This window comes from Bos indicus x Bos taurus, chromosome 24 (genome assembly GCF_003369695.1).
Source record: "Bos indicus x Bos taurus breed Angus x Brahman F1 hybrid chromosome 24, Bos_hybrid_MaternalHap_v2.0, whole genome shotgun sequence".
In the NCBI taxonomy this organism is placed as follows: domain Eukaryota; kingdom Metazoa; phylum Chordata; class Mammalia; order Artiodactyla; family Bovidae; genus Bos; species Bos indicus x Bos taurus.
This window is the reverse complement of record NC_040099.1, coordinates 32,639,856-32,665,127: the sequence shown is the minus strand read 5'-3', so window position 1 is coordinate 32,665,127 and position 25,272 is coordinate 32,639,856. Positions and strand designations below refer to the sequence as shown.

The following is a 25,272-nucleotide window of genomic DNA, read 5'->3' as shown; positions in this document are numbered from 1 at the left end:
CTCTTAGGTTATGGTCAAGGGTGCTGGTTTTCTAATGCTGTTTGAAACATACCCGTGTAACTAAAACATTAAAGAAAATTTGAGAGAATAGCATTGAGACATATACACTACCATGTGTAAAATAGATGACCAGTGAAAGCTGGATGTATGAAGCAGGGCACCCAAAGTCAGTGCTCTGGGACGACCTAGAGGGACGCGATGGGGAGGAAGGTGGGAGGGGGGTTCAGGATGAAGGGGACACATGTATACTGTGGCCAATTCATGTTGATATATGGCAAAAACCATAACTATATTGTAAAGTAATTATCCTCCAATTAAAATAAATTAAAAAAATAAGAAAATATTAAAATTTTTACCTTCTATAGAATCTATGTTCTATAAACTACCTCGAATTATACAAGTTACTAAAATTTTAAGCTTTTAAATAAATAATATTTTAAGATCCTCCGTGGTAGAATCCTTCTGATTTTCCTTTTTTAGGAACATACACTGCTCATTTGGCAGATTTGTTATCTGCCCAATCTGCTGGATAAGTGGCCACAGATGGTACTGAAATCACATTCTCTATACAATCTAAGACTATCAATCTCAATGACGTGAACAATCGAATCAAGGGGTAGAATCTCTGCCATTACCTAGCATTTGCATGTATAATACAGTTTTACAGATGCATATCAACTACATTTTTCATTTCTTGTCTATTAAAAAACAAAATCTATGTCTAGGAAGTTATGAGCCTAAAATAAGTTTTGTGAAAACTGAATAAGGGACTGTATCGTCCCCGACAGATGCTTACATTTAATGTATGTGTATAGGTTACTGTTCTAATTAAAGGCAAGAAGAACAAAAAAAAACAAGACATATTTTGCAAGCAAGAAGGCAGGAGATAAGAGACATCCAAGCTTTACTTGGAGTAGAGGTTTAAGTATTTGATGAATGAGTTTTGGAAATTTATAAGGCCTTTTGGTAACATTACTGCTTTCATAAAGAATCTAGAGGGGTAGGATGGGGTGGGAGGTGGGAGGGAGGTTCAAGAGGGAGGGGACATGTGTATACCTGTGGTTGATACATGTTGATGTATGGCAGATACCAACACAATATTGTAAAGCAATTATCCTTCCATTAAAAACTAAATAAAAAAAAAGAATTTGGTTTATGTTGTGCTACTCAAGAGATCAACACTAGGATCACTGGTGGAAGCTACAAGAGAGCTGAGCTAAATATAATATAAAAGCTGAGCTAAACATAATATAAACCTAACGTTCTATAAAGCTAACATAACAGCTAGGAGCCTCCCTGGTGGCTCAGTGGTAAAGAATCCACCTGCCAATGCAGGAGACACAGGTTTGATCCCTGGGTCAGGAAGATTTCCCTGGAGAAGGAAATGGCAACCCACTCCAGTATTCTTGCCTGGAGAATCCCGTGGACAGAGGAGCCTGGCGGGCTACAGTCCATGGGGTCGCAAAAGAGTCGGTCGTAACTTAGGTACTAAGTAACAACATAACAGCTAACATAATAACCTGTCTTATAGTTAATTCCAAATAGGGGAGACGAGAGATCTCAACAAGGAAGGGCTTCAAACAGATGCTGGAGGACCCCTTTCGGTCATGGCCCTGATAGGCATTCCTGCACTGGGTGGGAAGCTGGTCTCCATCAGCTCGTCCAGGGATATTGCTAAACATCTCATATGGAACGAGACAGGTCACCACACCAAAAAATTATCCAGCTTCTAAAGAGCCTCTTGATGAAGGTGAAAGAAGAGAGTGAAAAAGTTGGCTTAAAGCTCAACATTCAGACAACTAAGATCATGGCATCTGGTCCTATCACTTCATGGCAAATAGATGGGGGAACAGTGGCTAACTATTTTTTGGGGCTCCCAAATCACTGCAGATGGTGACTGCAGCCATGAAATTAAAAGATGCTTACTCCTTGGAAGGAAAGTTATGACCAACCTAGACAGCATATTCAAAAGCAGGGACATTACTTTGCCAACAAAGGTCCGTCTTGTCAAGGCTATGGTTTTTCCAGTAGTCATATATGGATTTGAGAGTTGGACCATAAAGAAAGCTGAGGGCTAAAGAATTGATGCTTTTGAACTGTGGTGTTGGAGAAGACTCTTGAGAGTCCCTTGGACTGCGAGGAGATCCAACCAGTCCATCCTAAAGGAGAGCAATCCTGAGTGTTCACTGGAAGGACTGATGCTAAAGCTGAAACTCCAATACTTTGGCCACCAGGTACGAAGAACTGACTCATTTGGAAAGACCCTGATGCTGGGAAAGATTGAGGGCAGGAGGAGAAGGGGACAACAGAGGATGAGATGGTTGGATGGCATCACTGACTCAGTGGACATGAGCTTGGGTAAACTTCGGGAGTTGGTGATGGACAGGGAGGCCTGGTGTGCTGTGGTCCATGGGGTCGCAGAGTCAGACACAACTGAGCGACTGAACTGACCTGAACTGAATGTCAGTATTGCCAAAGTTGACAGACTTATCATAGAAATGGGACTTCCCCAGTGGCTCAGATGGTAAAGAATTCACCTGCAATGCAGGAGACCTGGGTTCAATCCCTGGGTCAGGAAGATTTCCTAGAGAAGAGAATGACTACCCACTCCAGTACTCTTGCCTGGAGAATTCCATGGACAAGCAACTTGGCGGGCTACGGTCCATGGGGTCGCAAAGAAGCTGGACATGCCTGAGCAACTAACACATACTGTATATACTGTATCACAGAAATATGAAAGTTACACAGATAATTTTAAACTTTGTAGTGTTTTTTTTTAAAAAGCAACAAGATAAATTAATTTTAATAATATATTTGATTTAACCTAATAGGGTCCAAAATATTAGCATTTCAAATGTAATCAATGTAAAAATATTAGTGAGATATTTTATACTTCTCCCCACACGTCTTCAAAATCCAGTGTTGATTTTACACTTAGAGCACATCTCAATTTAGCTACCACATTTTTAATACAGTGAAATGTAGTCTTACCAAAGCAGTAATGTTATGTTTAATGGCAAAATACTTTGTACTGCTTCACTTTTACAAACTATATTATGAAATTAACACAATAAAATCTATCCTTATTAAAATTAAATAAGACTAAAGACTTAGCTTCTTGGTCACACTAGACACATTTCAAATGCTCAAAAATCACCTGTGTCTACTATTGGACATAATGGATTTCCGTGATTACTTCTGAACACAAAAGGCTAGGATTGCTCTCAGATTGTAGAGAAGAGCACAAAATTACTCACTTACATGAGTCTAAAGTCAATGAGAAGCAAAACAGTCCACAGCCCAATCATTAAGAGGATGTGAAATCTGCAGTATTATCTAAAGAAGCAGAGGGAATGGATTTTTTTAAATTAGGTAGATTAAAGTTTAAAAAAATGATTTGTACTTAAAAGGGTATGTTTTCTATATTTTAAATGTTCACTCCTTCCACGCGGGGGTAGGGAATAATAGTAAGAATTCCCTACTGATCTTGGATGAGGCATCGTTACTCCAGGCAGAAATCAGAACCATGGAGAGCGGGCCTCAGAGTTTCCAGGCTGAGCACACAGATCAATCATTCTCTTGCCTTCGAGTTTATCTGAGAGTCATTATCCTGAATTCTATGCTTCCTTTTTCCCTTCACACAGAGAGAAAACACCCTGTACCAGGGACTGAGAGCAATGTGGCCCGGTTCTATTTTCAACCATACAGATGCCACTCTGACTGTGGGCACAAGGGCACAATGACTGGTCTTTAAAGGAGGGTCCCGTCCCAGCTGCTTCATCTCCGTGCTGCTCGGGGCTCAGCCGCTGCCCCGACACCACGCCCTGCATCACAGGGTGTACACAGACCCCCGGCTGAACCGAGTTAACGTGAAGCGTGACTCACAGAGGCTGTGCTGGGTTCCCCTTGCTCTGAACATGCTGTGCAAATTCAGACCACTGGCCCCCATACCTTTGGGAGATGCTTCTGTCTTCACCAGGCCACTGAGCTCCTCTGGGTCTTGGGAATGGGCACAGATGTGCCCCATAGGAACGCCAGCACAGGCGGTGTAGGCCCTCACACAAGGGGAGGAAAGACCCAGGGGAAGGGATCCAGGGCTGCAGCCCATGCCCCTGCCTCCCAGCATGAAAGTCAAAGTGAAAGTCACTCAGTTGGCCTTTTGCGACCCCATGGACTATACAGACCCTGGAATTCTCCAGGTCAGAATACTGGAGTGAGTAGCCGTTCCCTTAACTGGGGACTAATCTCCAGCAGGGTGATCTGGCTGGCTGATCTACTTCAGGTGGCAGCTACATGTGCAGTGAGAAAAGGGACATCCGAGATGGACCTAGAGATTGTCCTACTGAGTGAAGTCAGATAGAAAAAGAGCTATACAGATGATGTCGCCTATATGTTGAATCTAAAAAACTGGTTCAGGGTTGAGCTCCCTGTGTTATACGGCAACTTCCCAACAGCTAGTTATTTTACATATGGTAATGTATACGTTTCAATGGTACTCTCTCAATTCATCCCATCCTCTCGTTCCTTTCCCCTACTGTGTCCAAAGTCGGTTCTCTATGTTTGTATCTGTATTCCTGCCCTTCAAACAGATTCATCAGTACCATTTTTCTAGGTTCCATATGTATGTATTAGTATATAATATTTGTTTTTCTCTTTCTGACTTCACTCTGTATAACAGGCTCCAGGTTCATTCATCTCACTAGAACTGACTCAAATTTGTTCCTTTTTATGACTGAGCAATATCCCACATATACTACAACTTCCTCGTCTATTTCATCTGTCAATGGACATCTAGGTTGCTTCCATGCCCCAGTTATTGTAAACAGGGCTGCAAAAAACACTGGGGTACATATGCCAATTTTCAATTATGGTGTTCTTAGGGTATATGCCCAGCAGTGGGATTGCTGGGTCAGATGGTAGTTTTATGCCTAGTGTTTTAGGGAATCTCCATACCGTTCTGCAACGTGGCTGTTATCTATTTACATTCCCACCAACAGTCCAAGAGGGTTCCCTTTCCTTCACACCATCTCCTTCATTTACTGTTTGTAGATTTTCTGATGATGGCTATTCTGACGGGTAGTGAGGTGATAACTCACTGCAGTTTTGATTTGCATTTCTCTAATAATGAGGGATGCTCATGTGTTTGCTGGCCATGTCTAAGCAATGTGATTTTAAACGCACTCCAATGTGCTAATTTCAAGAAATGAGGTTTGTTGGTATTCCATGGTATGCTTAAATTTCACAGTTCTTAATTTTCTCTATCTTCATTCATATCCTCTGTTACTTCTGTACACATCTGTCACTTACTAGAGACTGCGGTTCCCCCTGAGATCAGGGACGATGTCTTACTCTCTTCTGCATGCCCCACATTGCAGAGTATTTTGCATGTTAACAGGTACTGTATGTTTTTACCTAACATCTCAAGTTAAAATGGGCAACAGAAAGAAAACCAGCAAAAAAATGAAAGATATGAATAAGTGGTAAATGAGGCATGAAGAACACAGATAATCAAATTTTCTGCCTTTAAGTCATCTCTTAATAGAACATTTTCAAAACCAAATTCCTTAACATCCATTTCTTAAATCTTCTGAAGGAATAACCATTTTTTGCAGAATATTCATTAGGATATTTAGAAAAGCATAAAACAATCTAATTCTAACCTCTGATTCAAGATCAAAAGAATCCTAAGAACTAAAAATCTAAGAAAATTTCATAGAGAAGCAGACTTTAATACATGTATAACTGTAACACTGAAAATTTGTATGTGTACACTTACACATGTATTATGTGTTTTATACTTATGTGTGTGTATCTTCTTGCAATCATTAGGTGCTTATCACCTCTCCTTTTCAACTATCAGAATTCTTCTTCTGCTGCTGCTGCTGCGTCACTTCAGTCGTGACTGACTCTGTGCGACCCCATAGATGGCAGTCCACCAGGCTCCTCCGTCCCTGGGATTCTCCAGGCAAGAACGCTGGAGTGGGTTGCCATTTCCTTCTCCACTGCATGAAAGTGAAAAGTGAAAGTGAAGTCGCTCAGTCGTGTCTGACTCCTAGCGACCCCATGGACTGCAGCCTACCAGGCTCCTCCATCCATGGGATTTTCTAGGCAAAAGTACTAGAGTGGGGTGCCATTGCCTTCTCCGAATTCTTCTTCTCTTTTCCCCCAAATCATCCCTTCCATAAGTCCCAATTTAAATATGACCCTAACCAACACAGCTGGTATTTGAAACTAACCATTTGTAATTTTGCTTGCACTACTGATGTTTGCTAAACACCCAAAGTGAAAGTCTTCCAAACAAGGAAACCATTAGGAATAAACTACAGAATAAAATTATATTCAAAAAATTGAAGACTAGATTTCAAAATGCTGCTGCAGGAGTAAATTATCATAGTAATTAAAAGCCTTATTTTCACAAATTACGTAAAATCTTACATAGTTCATCTGGGGTACAATTCGCAAATCTTTTATCAACGTTTAAAGAAAATAATGGGCAGAAAAGCCTAGTAATCTCAACACTAATGCAAAAAGATACTCTTACTTAAAAGTTAATTAAAAACTATCAAGTTCCATTTTTGGAAATGGATCACTCCTCTCTATCCTTTCTTCCTCCTTGTCAAGACAAACAACCACAGAGAATATAACATTATTAACCCTCCACTCATTACTGAAGGACATGCAAGACTTCTCTTGAGCATTTACTTAAATTCTTATTAAATGAGATTCTAAACTCTGTTGAACCTGTGGTTGGAACACTGCAGGTACGCAGTAAATGTTGAGATTTTATGCCAGTTGGCTTTCTATTAACTAGGGCTCTAGGTTGAGTCACACAATCCATTTGTCCTATAATTTTTCAATAGTAATCAAAAAGGGCTATTTATTTACTCTCAAGCTGTTATGCATTCTCATTAAAAGATACTGATGAAGTTAACTTGAAGAACACACATCATTAATGATACTAGACAGAACCAAGGACAATGGTTAATATTTGGGGGAGGCAAAGATTTCTTAGAGTGAACCCAAAAAAGCCCTAACATAAGAGAAAAGTTGTAAAATGGATTTCATAAAACCAAAACCTTCTGTTCAAAGAAGGTATTACGATGTCTATTTATTATTAAGGCAATGGAAAGATAAGCTATCAACTCAGAGAAAATATACATGTTACATATGTCAATCCTAAAGAAGATCAGTCCTGGGTGTTCACTGGAAGGACTGATGCTGAAGCTGAAACTCTAATACTTTGGCCACCTGATGTGAAGAGTTGACTCATTTGAAAAGATCCTGATGCTGGGAGGGATTGGGGGCAGGAGGAGAAGGGGACGACAGAGGATGAGATGGATGGATGGCATCACCGACTCAATGGACATGAGTTTTGGTAAACTCCGGGAATTGGTGATGGACAGGGAGGGCCGGCGTGCTGCAGTTCATGGGGTTGCAAAGAGTCGGACAGGACTGAGTGACTGAACTGAACTGAACATATATTTGATAAAGGATTATATCCAGTGCTCACGTGAGCAGCATATATACTAAAACCGGAACAATACAGAGAAGATTAGCATGGACTCGGCTCAAGGATGACGCAAAGTCATGAAGTGTTCCACATATTTATAAAACTGATAATTAATGAGAATCTACAGGAGCTACCCCACGCCCGAAGTCAGGGGCGGCGGCCGAGAGGAGCTACCCCACATCTGAGGTCAGGGGCAGCGGCCGAGAGGAGCAACCCTACATCCAAGGAGCGGCGGCTGCTTCGGCGCAGGAGGGCCGAGAGGAGCTACTCCATGTTCAAGGTCAGGAGAGGCGACCTCGTCCAAGGTAAGGAGCAGCGGCTGCGCTTTGCTGGAGCAGCCGTGAAGAGATACCCCACGTCCAAGGTAAGAGAAACCCAAGTGAGACGACAGGTGTGGCAAGAGGGCATCAGAGGGCAGACACACTGAAACCATAATCACAGAAAACTAGCCTATCTGATCACACGGACCACAACCTTGACTGACTCAATGAAACTAAGCCATGCCGTGTGGGGCCACCCAAGATAGAGGGGTCATGGTGGAGAAGTCTGACAGAATGTGGTCCACTGGAGAAGGGAATGGCAAACCACTTCAGTATTCTTGCTGTGAGAACCCCATGAACATTATGAAAAGGCAAATTAATAGGATACTGAAAGAGGAACTCCCCAGGTCGGTAGGTGCCCAATATGCTACTGGAGATCAGTGGAGAAATATCTCCAGAAAGAATGAAGGGATGGAGCCAAAGCAAAAACAATACCCAGTTGTGGATGTGACTGGTGATAGAAGCAAGGTCTGATGCTGTAAAGAACAATATTGCATAGGAACCTGGAATGTCAGGTCCATGAATCAAGGCAAATTGGAAGTGGTCAAGCAGGAGATGGCAAGAGTGAACGTCGACATTCTAGGAATCAGCGAACTAAAATGGACTGGAATGGGTGAATTTAACTCAGATGACCATTATATCTACTACTGTGGACAGGAATCCCTTAGAAGAAATGGAGTAGCCATCATGGTCAACAAAAGAGTCCAAAATGCAGTACTTGGATGCAATCTCAAAAACGACAGAATGATCTCTGTTCGTTTCCAAGGCAAACCATTCAATATCACGGTAATCCAAGCCTATGCCCCAACCAGTAACGCTGAAGAAGCAGAAGTTGAATGGTTCTATGAAGACCTACAAGACCTTTTAGAACTAACACCCAAAAAAGATGTCCTTTTCATTATAGGGGACTGGATGCAAAAGTAGGAAGTCAAGAAACACCTGGAGTAACAGGCAAATTTGGCCTTGGAGTACAGAATGAAGCAAGGCAAAGGCTAATAGCATTTTGCTAAGAGAACACACTGGTCATAGCAAACACCCTCTTCCAACAACACAAGAGAAGACTCTACACATGGACATCACCAGATAGTCAACACAGAAATCAGATTGATTATATTGTTTGCAGCCAAAGATGGAGAAGCTTTATATGGTCAGCAAAAACAAGACCAGAAGCTGACTATGGCTCAGGTCATGAACTCCTTATCGCCAAATTCAGACTTAAATTGAAGAACGTAGGGAAAACCACTACACCATTCAGGTGTGACCTAAATCAAACCCCTTATGATTATAGAGTGGAAGTGAGAAATAGATTTAAGGGACTAGATCTGATAGATAGAGTGCCTGATGAACTATGGACGGAGGTTTGTGACACTGTACAGGAGACAGGGATCAAGACCATCCCCATGGAAAAGAAATGCAAAAAAGCAAAATGGCTGTCTGAGGAGGCCTTACAAATAGCTGTGAAAAGAAGAGAAGCCAAAAGCAAAGGAGAAAAGGAAAGATATAAACATCTGAATGCAGAGTTCCAAAGAATAGCAAGGAGAGATAAGAAAGCCTTCTTCAGCAACCAGTGCAAGGAAATAGAGGAAAACAACAGAATGGGAAAGACTAGAGATCTCTTCAAGAAAATTAGAGATACCAACAGGACATTTCATGCAAAGATGGGCTCAATAAAGGACAGAAATGGTATGGACCTAACAGAAGCAGAAGATATCAAGAACAGGTGGCAGGAATACACAGAAAAACTGTACAAAAAAGATCTTCACGACCCAAATAGTCACGATGGTGTGATCACTCACCTAGAGCCAGACATCCTGGAATGTGAAGTCAAGCGGGCCTTAGAAAGCATCACTACGAACAAAGCTAGTGGAGGTGATGGAATTCCAGTTGAGCTATTCCAAATCCTGAAAGATGATGCTGTGGAAGTGCTGCACTCAATATGCCGGCAAATTTGGAAAACTCAGCAGTGGCCACAGGACTGGAAAAGGTCAGTTTTCATTCCAATCCCAAAGAAAGGCAATGCCAAAGAATGCTCAAACTACTGCACAACTGCACTCATCTCACATGCTAGTAAAGTAATGCTCAAAATTCTCCAAGCCAGGCTTCGGCAATACGTGAACCGTGAACTTGCACATGTTCAAGTTGGTTTTAGAAAAGGCAGAGGAATGAGAGATCAAATTGCCAGCATCCACTGGATCATGGAAAAAAGCAAGAGAGTTCCAGAAAAACATCTATTTCTGCTTTACTGACTATGCCAAAGCCTTTGGCTGTGTGGATCACAATAAACTGTGGAAAATTCTGAAAGAGATGGGAATACCAGACCACCTGACCTGCCTCTTGAGAAATCTGTATGCAGGTCAGGAAGCAACAGTTAGAACTGAACATGGAACAACAGACTGGTTCCAAATAGGAAAAGGAGTACATCAAGGCTGTATATTGTCACCCTGCTTATTTAACTTCTATGCAGAGTACATCATGAGAAATGCTGGGCTGGAAGAAACACAAGCTGGAATCAAGATTGCCGGGAGAAATCTCAATAACCTCAGATATGCAGATGACACCACCCTTATGGCAGAAAGTGGAGAGGAATTAAAAAGCCTCTTGATGAAAGTGAAAGTGGAGAGTGAAAAAGTTGGCTTAAAGCTCAACATTCAGAAAACAAAGATCATGGCATCCAGTCCCATGACTTCATGGGAAATAGATGGGGAAACAGTGGAAACAGTGTCAGACTTTATTTTTTGGGCTCCAAAATCACTGCAGATGGTGATTGCAGCCATGAAATTAAAAGACACTTACTCCTTGGAAGGAAAGTTATGACTAACCTAGATAGCATATTCAAAAGAAGAGATATTACTTTGTCCACAAAGGTCTGTCTAGTCAAGGCTATGGTTTTTCCAGTAGTCATGTATGGATGTGAGAGGTGGACTGTGAAGCTGAGCGCCGAAGAATTGATGCTTCTGAACTGTGGTATTGGAGAAGACTCTTGCGAGTCCCTTGGACTGCAAGGAGATCCAACCAGTCCGTCCTAAAGGAGATGAGTCCTGGGTGTTCATTGGAAGGACTGATACTGAGGCTGAAACTCCAATATTTTGGCCACCTCATGCGAAGAGCTGACTCACTGGAGAAGACCCTGATGCTGGGAGGGATTGGGGGCCGGAGAAGAAGGGGACGACAGAGGATGAGTTGGCTGGATGGCATCACCGACTCAATGGACATGAGTTTTGGTAAACTCCGGGAGTTGGTGATAGACAGGGAGGCCTGGCATGCTGTGATTCATGGTGTCACAAAGAGTCGGACATGACTGAGCGACTGAACAGAACTATATCCAAATGGGAAGGAAATTCAAAAGAGAGGGGATATATGTAAACATGTAGCTGGTTCACTCTGCTATACAGCTGAAACACAACACTGTAAAGCAACTATATTCCACTAAAAATTAATTTTGAAAATTGAAAAAAAGTTATATCCAAAATATAGAAAGAGTTCCTATAAATCAATAATACAAAAACATACAACCCAATTTAAAATGGGCATAAGCCTCAGGCACTTCCCTAAGAAAACTTTAAAACTGACTCATAAATGCATGTGTAAGTGCTCAAAATCATTTACGAAATGTAAATAAAACCAGGACGTGATTCTGTGTTATACCCATAAAGCATCAAACGTTGGTGAGCTTGTAGAGTTACTGAAATTCTCACACACAGAGAAACGGTACACTGACTTTGGCAAACATTACAGTAACTTTCTGGTACACACCCTCTCTAGAACCCCCAAATGCTACTCCTATAGAACAAAGTGAAAAACTGGCCATAAGGAAGATGTGTTTAAGAATGCTTAAAGCAGCTTTATTCAATAAAACTCCCAAGTGAGAAAAGGCCAAATGTCCATTAACAAGGATACAGAGAAACAAACTGCTCCATATTCAAAGGATGGCATTATCACTCAGCATTAAAAAAACTGAACGCTGAAACACATGACATGGATGATTCTCAGAAACACTGAGCGATTAAGACCACACTAAAAAAAAGATTACATGCAACACATTGCTGTGTTTCAAATGGATAACCAACAAGGACCTTATGTACAGCACCTGGAGCTCTGTTCATTGTTATGCAGCAGCCTGGATGGGACCAGGGTTTGAGGAAGAATGGATACATGTATGGCTGAGTTCCATCCCTGTTCACCCGAAACTATCATATTGTTAATGGCTATACTCCAATACATAGCAAAGAGTTAAAAAAAAAAAGAGAGAGAGACCATGCACTTTCCATCCGCAATGCAGTTCAATAATAGACAAGACTAATTTATTGCGACAGAAATGAGAATGGAGGGTGGTTATGGGCGGTGGGCGGGGCGTGACCAGGAGGCAGTTACAGGGAACTTTCTGGAATGATGGAAACAGTCTACATCTTGATGGGGGGAGGGAGGGTTTGTTACATGAGTATATGAATTTGCCAAAACTCATCAAATTGTATATTTAAGAGCTTGAATTTCAAAGTATGCTAACTTGATTTCAACAAAGAAGCAAAAAGAAACTATACTGTAATTTGTTGGTTTCCCAAACTTTTTGGTCTTCAGAGATCACATCAGTTGCTCAGTCGTGTCCAACTCTTTGTGACCCCATGAATCGCAGCACGCCAGGCCTCCCTGTCCATCACCAACTCCCGGAGTTCACTCAGACTCACGTCCATCGAGTCAGTGATGCCATCCAGCCATCTCATCCTCTGGCGTCCCCTTCTCCTCCTGCCCCCAATCCCTCCCAGCATCAGAGTCTTTTCCAATGAGTCAACTCTTCACATGAGGTGGCCAAAGTACTGGAGTTTCAGCTTTAGCATCATTCCTTCCAAAGAAATCCCAGGGCTGATCTCCTTCAGAATGGACTGGTTGGATCTCCTTGCAGTCCAAGGGACTCTCAAGAGTCTTCTCCTACACCACAGTTCAAAAGCACCAATTCTTCGGCTTAAAAATTATTTGTGGTCCCAATGAATTTTCTTTTATTGTGGATTACATCTATCACTACTTACTATATCAGAAGAAAACACACACACAGACACACACGTTTTACTTATTAACAGTAAAATAAATATGCTAATTTAAATGACATTTTTATGAAAAAAAAGTAACTGTATTGTCCAAAACAAGAATACCTTAGTAAGAAGAGTGACATTATTAAACATCTTTGCAGTCCCTTTAATGTCCGGTTTTACAGAAGACAGCTCGTTGCTCATAACTGCTCCTGCACTGAATCAGTGATGTCGCATCATCACATAGTATCTAGAAAACTCCACTGTACGGTTCTTAGTGGATAATAATTTTAAAAAGGCTAATATCTTAGTAATATTAAGAAACTTGTTTTAACCTTGTGATTCTCCCTAAAAGGGTCCTAGGGGACCCCCCTCTCCCCAACAATGGTCAAGAGACTATTTTATAGAAGCACTGGCATAGACAGTCAGCAAAGGGGCCCTCCGCTTTCCACAAGTTATCTTTAGGAAACTTTAGAACAAGTCAATTAAAAAAAACTGATTCAATAAATATGGATTGAATTTCAACTACTATAATTGATTTTGTGACTAACAGGAGGCTGGATCACAAAATACTCAAGAATGTTTACAGTTGAGATACTTCAGTTTCAAAATGTTATTTCATTTCTGGAGTCTGTTTCAATACTTTAACATTTAAATCTGGGTATAAAACAAGTTTCTCTGGCTTTGCAACTCAAACAATTTCAACTTAAGTTGATGCAATCTGGTTTTTTCATCATGAAAATGATGCTTTCATTAAACCAAGGAAAACAGTGTTTGCCCTCCAAAGTTGATTTATGTCCATAGTCTTAAAAATGCTATCATTGTTCAGTCATGGAAGAGTAAACAAAGTTGTACTTATAATATATGTGGAGATATAAGATCTTCAAAGGCATTTTGTTTATATTAAACATTTCATAAGTGTAATATATTAGTATCAACACAAAATAACTAAAATATACCTATACAATACAATGAAATTCCTAAAATCTATCTCCATTTCAACAGAAGCAAGCTTGGATGAGTCTTAAAAAGAGACCCTATCTCTTACAACTTTTTCTTCCATGACTGATACTGTGATATACCTTCTACCAACTTCCAGACTTGAATCTGGACAAATAGAGGAGTTGCAAGTTCTCTCTGCATACCCAGAATCAGCACCTAACTTAGGGCTGAGTCAGACATACAGGTCATGGGGTTAGGTGGACAGCTGGGTATTTAATCTGCTCCTGCTGCTGCTAAGTTGCTTCAGTCGTGTCTGACTCTGTGCGACCCCATAGACGGCAGCCCACCAGGCTCCCCCTTCCCTGGGCTTCTCCAGGCAGCAACACTGGAGTGGGTTGCCATTTCCTTCTCCAGTGCATGAAAGTGAAAAGTGAAAGTGAAGTTGCTCAGTCGTGTCCGACTCTTAGCGACCCCATGGATTGCAGCCTACCAGGCTCCTCCGCCCATGGGATTTTCCTGGCAAGAGTACTGGAGTGGGTGCCATTATCTTCTCCGAATCTGCTCCTAGACATCTTCAACTGAAATCACCTTTCGTCTTAGAAGAAACTCCGTACAAGTCTAAGATGAGATCCCTAAGACTAGTCCAGTGCCTTTTCAGGGACTATGCATAAAAGTCCGACAACTTGGTTTCCTATTTTAAGCTTACTGTGGTAACTTTATGTAATTATCTGATATTGCTATCTGGTTTTGCATTGTATTTTAAAGATTATTTTTCATTTTGCTCTCTTAAATTATGAAAAGCCTGTAATTGCCACTTAATAAATCTGGCTCTATATAGTAAGGAGATGAAGGTGATTATATGGCCTTGTTTTATAAGAGCTATTACTTATTTTGATTTTAATAAGTTAAAATGCATATTTAAAATTTCAAACTGCTTTCCATACTGGCTTTCTAAAATTTAGAATTCTTTGTCCAACTTCAGTAACGTAATAAATTGACTTCCTATTCTTGTTTATTACCTTTATGGGATTAAGAGGAAAGCCTACAGAAACATCATACTGCCAAGCCAACATGGACTGATGAACACATACCCAGGAAGCAGTCCTTCAGTTTAGAGAGAAGTTGGCCCCCTGCGCAACAAGAGTTCCTCATGTCAAGCCTACTGAACGGTGTTTGGCACAGCTGGCAAGAAGGCATGACATGTTAAGTTAAGGCAGACCTTACTTAGGGACAGAGTATGTATTCTCTGCTCACCTTATCTCAAAGAATTAACTAAGACTTCATGCAGTGAGGGAGCTGAACAGACGTCAACTAGTGAAAGTATAAGAGCAGGTCATGATAAGGTCATATAAGGCCTAAAGGAAATGGTCTTAATGACAGAGAATAGGCAAAATGCAGGCTGCGTGCAGTACAAGTCAGAGCCAGTTTCTTCATCCCTGTCTCATCTGAAAGGCTGGCCTAAGCCCTCTTGCAGTGTGCACAGCTAAGCAGCAGAGGCAGTGAGCATGGAATCTTCCACTAACACCTTCCCACGTTCCAGAAAGGATCTAAAGCTGTTTCGCTGCCAGTAATTCTGCTGGCAGGAAATGGGAAAGCAGCCTTTCCTGACTATAACAGGAGTTTCTTGGACACTACACTAGGAAAGGTTCCGTCTTAGAACCCGGGTGTGCTCCAGCTGGACTAGGAGTCTGGCAGTAGGCAGCGAGAGGTATGGCAAGACCCCAGAGCAGCCCTGAGCGCCTGATGGCAACGGGTGAGGCCAGAACCCAACTCTGGAGCAAAGCTGTGTCTAACAGGCTGCATGTCACCTGGACACTGCAGTCAAGGGCTTCAGATCCCCAAAACAAGAGTCTGGGGACTATGCAAACTGTGGTCAACAGAAAGAGAAGACACATAGAGGAGCAGATATGCACTGGATAATTAAGTATCCCTCTGCAAACACTACTCTGCCTCTTTCTGTGGCTCTGAACTTTTTTAATACCATTACTGGATAAAGAGGAAAGCCTATAGAATTGCCAAGCCAACATGGACTGATGAAAACATACCCAGGAACCAGCCCTTCAGTTTAAAGAGCAGCTGGCCCTTTAAACCACTTGTATTTTTCTAGAATGAATATAACAGTTTGCGATCTGCTTTAGCCAGTTCAATAGCCTGATTTAACTTCCTTTTAGAGTGACCTGAGATCTTTTTGACTGCTTACCCATCAGAGGGATAGAATTTCTAAGGAGAGCTGAATTTCTGGTTCCTTCCTTCTCTGTGACACGTAACACCTTCATGGACATTAGTTGACATACATGCCAGTTTCCTTTCTGATTTCTTGGAGCCCAGTAAGATACCTGTACTGCAAAGAACAGTATTCCTCTCTTTCCTAAGAAGGTTTCTTCTGCAAATAAAGATTACACAGTGTCCTCAAACACAACATTCAGGAGGAAGAAGTCTACCTCACTTTCTGAGATTTTCTTGTCCTTTCCAATAAGATAATGTCAATCATAATCCTGGGGAAAAAACCAAAAATCTTGGTCTTCACTCATAATAAGAGAACGCACAGTTACTGAAGAGGAACAATTTTCATGGAACATTACACCTTTCATCATTCCTACATCCTTTGGAATATTCTACTTTGGAAGGAAGTTGGTAGACAATAGAGATTATAGGAAGAGAAATTTTTATATCTGTTTGAAATTGGCAGAATTTTCAATGCGTTCATGTGTTCTTTTGTATGCTCATGTTAATACAAGTGGAAATGTACAAAGGCCCAGAAAACGCATTCCATGTCCACTGTAATTAGTAATAGTGCCTAGCTCTGAGCCAAGAGCAGATGGGTGATTAATAAACTCTTTGGGACTATGATGTTAATTCTCTGCAAATTATTACATAAAAGAAACAAACAGAACTGCATTAATTAAAAGCTGGGACAGACTGTTTTACATTTCAGAATATCAATCCAGGAATTTGCCGAGGCATATAAATCTCTGTTCTTCTAAACATCCATGAAGACTCTAAATGTTAAGAAAAGAATAGAGGCTCTGAAGTCAGAATGGCTGGCTTGCCTGCAGGTCCTATCACTTATTTGCTAAGTGATCTTGGGCAAGTCAGTTAAACTTTCTGTGCTTCAATCTGTTCATCCGTAGAATTGAGGATATAATAATAATTGCCCTACCTATGACTCAGAGCTATTCTGAGAATCGAAAGCTATGGAGTTTGTGAAAGTATCTTATATACATCAATTTATAATCCAAAAGTACATTGGGGCCATTAATATTATGCATCTGAAGATGCAGAAGCACTCTGGGTCTGAAGTTAACACTCTACAGCCAGAAGAGAGTGGCTCCAGCAAACATTCAGACCTAGGTTCTAACATCTTGCTTCTGGACTGTGCTTTTGTGAGGTGTTGCTCAAGTCAGAGATGACGCATGGATGGGCTAAATGCTTACTAAAGCCACAAAGCTATGCTATGTCACAGAGCCAGAACCAGATGCAGAAGGAAAGTGCACTATGTTGACAGTTCTCGATTGCTTTATTATCATGGTACACTTTCACCTACTAGAATTTATCACAATCTACTTAAGGGACTCAAAGACCCAAAACATCAAAGCACAAAAGAAAGATAATATTGTGAAGGATCTGTGGTTATAAATAACCTACTTGGTTCACCCAGCCAGTCTTGCTGAAACTGGGCTTTCTCACAGCCCAGAAGCACACTGTTTCACTCCAGCTCTAGGAGGACACCAGGCTCCATCTCTTACCACTGGCTGTACCTTGCTCTAGCACAAGTCACATGACATTCCCCATATATCGTCACAGCATGCAGATCTGATGACAGTCATCTACGCTCTCCACATTTGTCAGATACAGAGGCAACGCTTCCTGCTTGAGAACCAGGATGTGTAATTAATGTGAGTCTTTTCCAGAAGAGCAAGGAATTGGCTCTGAGAATACTCACTACGGCAGAATGGCAGCTCATGCTTAGACTTCAAATCCAGGCTAAGCATGGTGCTGCATCAACATGACTCAACAGGCTGTACTCCATGAATACGATCTGTCATGTTCTACAAGCCCGAATGCATTGTGTAAAGACTTGTGCATGAACCACATTTTCTGAAGATTTTAAAGGTACAAGCCAAAGAAACGGTTAACGGATCTTTTTGTTTTGAAAACAAAATAACTTTCCTAATTTACACATTGCAAATCATTATTGACATCCCTGGTAGCTCAGATGGTAAAGAGCTGGCCTGCACTGCAGGAGGCTGGGGTTTGATCCATGGGTTGGGAAGATCCCCTGGAGAAAGAAATAGCAACCCACTCCAGTATTCTTGCCTGGGAAATCCCATGGACAGAGTAGCCTGGCAGGCTACAGTCCATGGTGTCACAGAGAGTCGGACACGACTGAGCGATTCAACAATAACAACAACTCCTTATTCTTATATATGGTGCTATCTAAAATAGGAAAATCTTCCTGTGTTAACAAGCACAGCAAACTATACACAAGAACTCTATGTCCCCTGAGGCTGTTTTCTCCTTCAGGCAAAATTCAGGTTGGCACAGCTCCAATGGGAGACACGTTGATGTATTTGTAAAGATCAAATCCCACAGGTCATCAAAAGCCAAGATGCCCAGTCTATGAGTTACTGTAATTAAGAAATGGGCAGAGTAAACAGAATAAGGCAGAGCATTAAAAGACTAAGCTACACTGACTATTTCCCAAGCACTCAGAACCTTGTGTTTATGTACAGGAAGAGAAGGAGGGTACATCTTCAAATAGAGTAAGATGCCAAGCAAGGAAATACATTTTATTAAATATTTAATTTCTTCTTTCTTCTGACATTCTGAGGATTATAAGTGCATATAAAGCAAACTTGAAATAGAAAATGGATATTTACCTAAGAGATTCAAGAAGCCTAGGGATAGAAAAGAGAAGTAATGAGACCTCTGCAAGGGGAACGTAATATCAAGGGACTAAGGAATGAATAACAGCACTTCAAGCCTCTAGTCGCCTCTTGTTTACACTTTTGACAACATAAGCTTACAACCAGCCACACCTTTGTAATCTTAATGAAGAAAAACTATGTTTAGATATAACCATTACTTTAAAACATCCTTATAAAATTAATGAAAAGCCACCATAAGAGATAGTTTTCCTTATTTAGCATTCAAAAGAAAATAATTGTATTTCAAAATAAACACTTTTATTTTAGCTACCTGTTTCCCTGAATATTCACTGGAAGGACTGATGCTGAAGCTGAAGTTTCAATATTTTGGCCATCTGATGCAAAGAGCTGACTCACTGGAAAAGACCCTGATGCTGGAAAAGATGGAGGGCAGGAGAAGGGGGCGAAAGAGGATGACCTGGTTGGAGGGCAACACCAGCTCAACGGACGTGAGTCTGAGCGCACTCTGGGAGTTGGTGAAGGACAGGCAAGACTGATGTGCTGCAGTCCATGGGGTCGCCAAGAGTCGAAAGTGACTTAGCGACTGAACAACAACAACCCATTTCCCAAATTTCAAAGGCCAAAGTAAACTCCTAAAACCCATCCAAAGTCCTTTTCTTATGAGCTAAAAGGAAAAAACAAACAGTTCCATTATTTACTTTTGCTTAAGGTTTATCAGTTTTCTACTAATAACAGCACCTGAGATTTAATGAGTTAAAATCACTATGATTCCTTTGCATAGATTATCTCATTTAATTATCACAGCCACCCAATAAGGTAGGTCCTGTTATTACATCCCTTTTACAGAAGAAGTTAGGTTTCAAAGTGATTACAACTTGCTTGCAGTCAGGAATGTGGTAGATATGAGATCAAACCCAAGTAACTCTTAACGGCTACAGTTTTCTAGGTCACAGTTTTCCCAAAGGACATATAGTGATAAGAGTTACATGGTAATTATCTGCTATGTGGGAGGAATTAGAGATTTTTCTAAGAATTATCTTCCCTTTTGACAAACCTGGAAAAAAATATTTTCAACTCGTATCACATACAAAAAGCTAGTAATGGTATTATAGAGCAGCTAAATATTAGTAAGTTGAACACTCCTAGAAAAAAATGGGCAAGATGTATTAGCAATTCACAGGAAAAAAGTACAGAGAGATCACAGAAAGATTCTCAATCTCCCTCAATTCAGAAATGGGCACTTCCACAGAACAGGGGCTTGTTCATTACTGTAACCTCAGCACTTTGAATAGAATGCGGCATGAATAGTAGCTCAAAATATATCTGTCAAACAAATAATTTGGTACATATATATTTTTAAAAAGCAAGGACAAGAACTGTATGCCTGCATTTTCTATCATTAGTGTGAAAAAACAAAATTGTATGGATTAATGATTGCAATTGGGAAAAGGCAGAGGAGTGGATAGTTTAAAAAGTGGAAGTTAAAATTTGCAAAATATACCCTATTACATTTCTGAATTTTGAACATGAATCACCAATATTTTTAAAGAGAATCATCTCTGCACACACACATACACACACACATGCATTTTTAAAGAGCTGTTGAAGAAAAACCCAACTGACTAATATCAAAGCAAACGAGACCAAAAGAATTGAAATCTGCTCATGCTGTGTGCTAAGTTGCTCAGTCATGTCCGACCCTTTGAGACCCCACGGACTGCAGCCCACCAGGCTCCTCTGTCCATGGGATTCTCCCGACAAGAATACTACCATTTCCTTCTCCAGGGGATGTTGCCGACCCAAGGATCGAACCCGTGTCTCTTGTGTCTCCTGCAAAGGCGGGCAGGTTCTCTATCATTAGCACCCAAAATTATGACTTTAATTATTAAGTATTTCGCTTAGAATTCCTAAGCATGACCAAAAGTGTACATGGAAAGAGTGTGTTTTTCCAACTGTGTTTTATAGATCCCCAAGCTCCCAAGAGGCGTTTTAGGGGTCAGGGGCAAGATCAGAAGATGGGCCTGTGGGCATTCAAGCCTCGGCTCTTTCTTTCAAAAGAGCAACTCCTTTTAACTGACTTTTTAAAATTGGTTGGGAAGAGGTTGAGTTCTCTAGAAAGAAGCCTCCAGGACTTCCTCAGTGGTCAAGAATCTGCCTTGTAATACAGGGTCAGAGGTTCAATCCCTGGTTGGGGAGCTAGGATCCCCCATGCCCTGGTGCAACTAAGCCCGAGTGCCCCAACTAGAGGGCTGGTGTACTGCAACGACAGATCCTAAGTGCCACAAATAAGACCTGATGCAACCAAATACATAAATATTAAAGGAAAGAAAAAGAAACCCTCAGGAAGCCTTCAAAAAAAAAGATGCCTCCATTTTCCTAGAGTCACTCTTGGCAGTAAGTTCAGCAAGTCCACTTTGGTTTGTGAAGATAATGATTATAAATCTTGACTCACACTACCTTTTTTCCCCCTTCCTAACATAACCCCAAGTGACCACAGCCTGCCAGCTTCTTATCCTAAAGTTTTGCTTATTGTTTCAGGTTATCTTTTGAACTCTCTTTGCTGGTTGACTAACCCCCATCTGCCAAGCCGGTAATCCCTTCTCCTGGTCAAGGAATCCCCACATATGTTTTTGCCGGAGAGAGAGGTGCTGCACGGAATCAGAGTGGCCTGCTGGCTCTTACTCCTCAGCGTTAGCCACTGTCATCCAACGTGCCAGTCTCCGTGTCCTCTGATGACAGAGTCCCGTGGTTCCAGAGACAGGATCGTGGGCGGTCTGCCCAGGCTGCAGCCCAGTGGGGGCCTGGCCCAGCTTCTCTCTTTAGAGGATACAGTACCTTCTCTCTCAACCTTCTCTCCTTGAGTTGTTACCAGTTTCCTGGTCTTGAGCACTTTTCTCACTCAGGCTAGTGACACAAGCTGGGGTCTGCTTTGTTAGTGAGCAAGGCCCCACAGGAGAGCTGTGTGAGCTTCTAGTGATACTTTTTTTTTTTTAAATTACAGTCCTCTGCTTTCCAGAGCAAACAAGTACTCTGAGTCAGGGAGTAAAGTGAGAGCATAGAACATGGTGTCTCTGGAACCTGCATGCTTCAGTCGTGTCTGATTTTTTGTGACCCTATGGACTGGAGCACACCAAGCTCCTCTGTCAATGGAATTTCCAAGGCAAGAACACTGGAGTGGGTTGCCAAGCCCTCTTCCAGGGGATCTTCCCGACCCAGGGATCGAACCTGAGTCTCTGGTGTCTCCTGTACTGGCAGGCGAGTTTTTACCAGTAGCGCCACCTGGGAAGCCCCAGGCACTACCTCAAATCTAGCTAATTCTGGGCAAGGCTCTTACCCCTAGGTCCTTAGGTGTCTCTAGACCCCTGGTCACTACATGACAACAAGGAGCTACCCCAAATATTTCCTGACAGACAAGGGTGTTTTTCTGCCCAGGTTACCTGAGGGCCTCCGAGTGGGGTGACCTGCTAGTAACTCGACTGAGCGACTTCACTTTCACTTTTCACTTTCATGCACTGGAGAAGGACATGGCAACCCACTCCAGTGTTCTTGCCTGGAGAATCCCAGGGACGGCGGAGTCTGGTGGGCTGCCGTCTATGGGGTCGCACAGAGTCAGACACTACTGAAGCGACTTAGTAGTAGTAGTAGTGCTCAGTAATGCCTCGCTCTTTGCCACCCATTGGACTGCAAATCCTCTGTCCATGGGATTTTCCAGGCAAGAATATGGACTAGGGTGCTATTTCCTTCTCCAGGGGATCTTCCCAATCCAGGAACTGAACCCATGTCTCCTGCTTTGACAGGTGGATTCTTTACTGCTGAGCCACCAGAGAAGTTCAGGTGGGTTTGTACTACTGATAAAATATATCGGAAGCTGAATAACTTTTATTCACAACTAACAACATTTTCTCAGTATTTCTTGGCAGACTGTCTTAGCTTATATTCTCAACATTTTTGTTTGACTTCAACATGTCAGGATATTTTTCACATACAGAAAACAGCTGTTATTCGGTCACCTAATAATTCTAAAGCAGTCACGAGGGATAAACCAAGGGTAAACTAAGGGATTGCCTGGAGTCTGAATCTACCATTTCGGCAAACTAAACATTTAAGATTCTTGGCCACATTTATGAAAGAATGCAAGGCTTTCATTCAGGTAAATACATCAAGAACAAGTACATTAATTAGAGTCAGATAAAACTTAATCCCTATCACATTTCTGTTGTAAAAAACCCTTCTGTATTTTAAAATTGCAAAGGTATTTTTACATTTTCTTACGAAAATTTTATTAAGTTCTGGCCTTACACATTTATGTTTGGTTCAGCTAGAATTTAATTTATATTTGTGAAATAGAGGGCCATTTCTTTTTTTTTTTTTCCCTGTATTAAATGACTCTCCCAGCAGCCCTAACCTAACAGCCCATTTTTCCCTCCCCAATCTTCTATGTTGCCTCTCTTACATATACCAGGTTTCCTTTTATGTCTGGGTCTTTGGACCTTTTACTTTCATTCTTCAGATCAGTCTTGCCTGCAGGACAATTCTGCACTAAAGATTTGTAATCAACTTGGCATTTAGTTAGGCAAATGCCTTCCCTCCCTGAAACCAGGTTCTTGAGCAGTACCTTGGCTCCTCAAAGCCCTCTGAGCTTAAAGAGACAGCTCAGAATCCATTTTTCAACTTCCAAGGTAAAGTGCAACTTTAATTAAAAGCATGTTTGAGTCTATAGATCAATTTGGTAAATCAAACTTATGACAATGACTTTTTCTTCTTGGTGAGTTTTATATCTTTCAGTATTTATTTCAAGGTAAGTGACTTTTTAATAAATACTCTAAAATCAACCTCCACCCCCAGTTTTAACTGCAGTTTCTGTCTGTTGATGGTGCACAGAAATGTATTAATAGTTAGCTGACTTTGCAGCAAAGCAACCTTGCCAAACTTTCATAGTAACTATAATGATTTGTCTGTAGACATCTATGGTTCTGTTTATTTCTAAATCTGAGGGCTGTGTTATGTCTCTAGCTATGGCCTCCAAACAATGTTGAACAGAAAAGATGATGGCAGGCATCCTTCTCTTATTCCTGAAATTAGAACTGTTGTTTATAGTTCATTATCAAGTATTTATTTGTTCCAACTTTTAACCAGATTAAAGGAGTTCTCTTCCATTTGTAATTTGCTAATGTTTATTAATCATGAATGACTAATTTCATTGAATGTTTTTTCTTTATTAGGATGATCCCAGGCTTTTATCTTTTAATCTAGTAATACTGGGAATACCATTTATAGCATCATAACATGAATCCAACATTTCAGATTCTGACTAACCTGTTCTACATTAGTATCTTTTACATTATATATATCCAGATTAGATAAATATCAGTATCTTTACCAATTATACCAACTTAGGTCAAACTCCTAAAACGTTAGAGGAGGAGAGCTCAGAATAAGTGTAATAAATTGGGCCCAAGACTAGAGAACTGATCCCACAGAACACAGACCACCGAGATGACAAGAAGCCCTATAAACATAAACCTGACCACTATGGTGAAAGCTAGCTTTCCCCAAGGCAACTCAATGTATTTTCTGGAAAAAAGTGCCACCAAAACAAAGCATTTATTTTGTGTGTTTTCTATCTCCACAGTATTTTTGGTTCTAGGTCTTAAACCAGTCTCTGATTCTTTCTGTTGATATTTCTCTACAACTAACCTAAAAGCCCAAAGAGAGCACAGAACCACAGAAAAGATCAATGGCCAGCAGAGTACACAGCCTATCAGTAATTCAGAGTGAATTAAAAAACACAAAATACTTGTTTCCCACAAGTCTAATCATATCAAAAGACATTGTAGAAGTTTCCTAAACTTCAATATGGTAGAAAAATCATGTTTTCAAGATTTCAGTTAGCAATCACAAGACTTTCAGAGTGAGAGGAGAACTCAGTTCATTTAGTCCAAATTTTTATTTAAGAGATGACTTAATTTACCTAGTCAGCAGATGAATTATTTTTGTGGTAATCATCACGTAGGATGGATTAAAGATTCATAATATCTTTATTTTAATTATCTTAGAAATAAACTCAATGAGTCTGGCATACCTTGATTTACATTAAATGACCACGACATAGGCCTTACAGCTTATGATTCTCTGGGTCAGAGATTTTTCACACTGCACTCCATGATGTCATCCTATGAGAATGGGGTGGAAAAGGGAACAAGAGGGCAGAGGTTCTCCAGAGTTCAGCAAATCGTTGTTGAGGAGGAGAGTAAACAGTTAAAAGAGGGCACTTACACTGACTGCCGCCCGTGTGGTTGGCGCTCTCGCCCGTGTGGTGGGCACTCTCCCAGGGACTTTCTGCTGACACCCCAGAGAGGAAGAGGAATAGGGTCTGCAGTGGCTTCATGTATTATATTTGGGGGGAACCTGATGCTTCCATAATCCATACTACAGAAAGTAAAGCCTGAGTACTTCTGTTGGCTAAGAACATGAAATAGGTAAGGTGATTTCAAGCACAGCAGGAGACGGGAGGCCGGGGGGAGTTTAAGGGGAGAGACTTCCACATCTGTGCCATTCAGGGTTGGACTAATAAGAGAGAACACAGACTA

The 25,272-nt window shown here is 41.1% G+C and overlaps 1 protein-coding gene and 1 non-coding gene across 11 annotated transcripts in view; one reads left to right on the top strand and one right to left on the bottom strand.

The window, feature by feature from the left end:
* The window catches only part of OSBPL1A (oxysterol binding protein like 1A), a 230,192-nt gene that overhangs the window by 42,580 nt on the left and 162,340 nt on the right, over positions 1-25,272 (bottom strand). The window lies entirely within an intron of this gene.
* Positions 7,503-7,607, top strand: LOC113883067. The gene has a single exon (XR_003508553.1). It is a non-coding gene; the product is annotated as a U6 spliceosomal RNA (small nuclear RNA).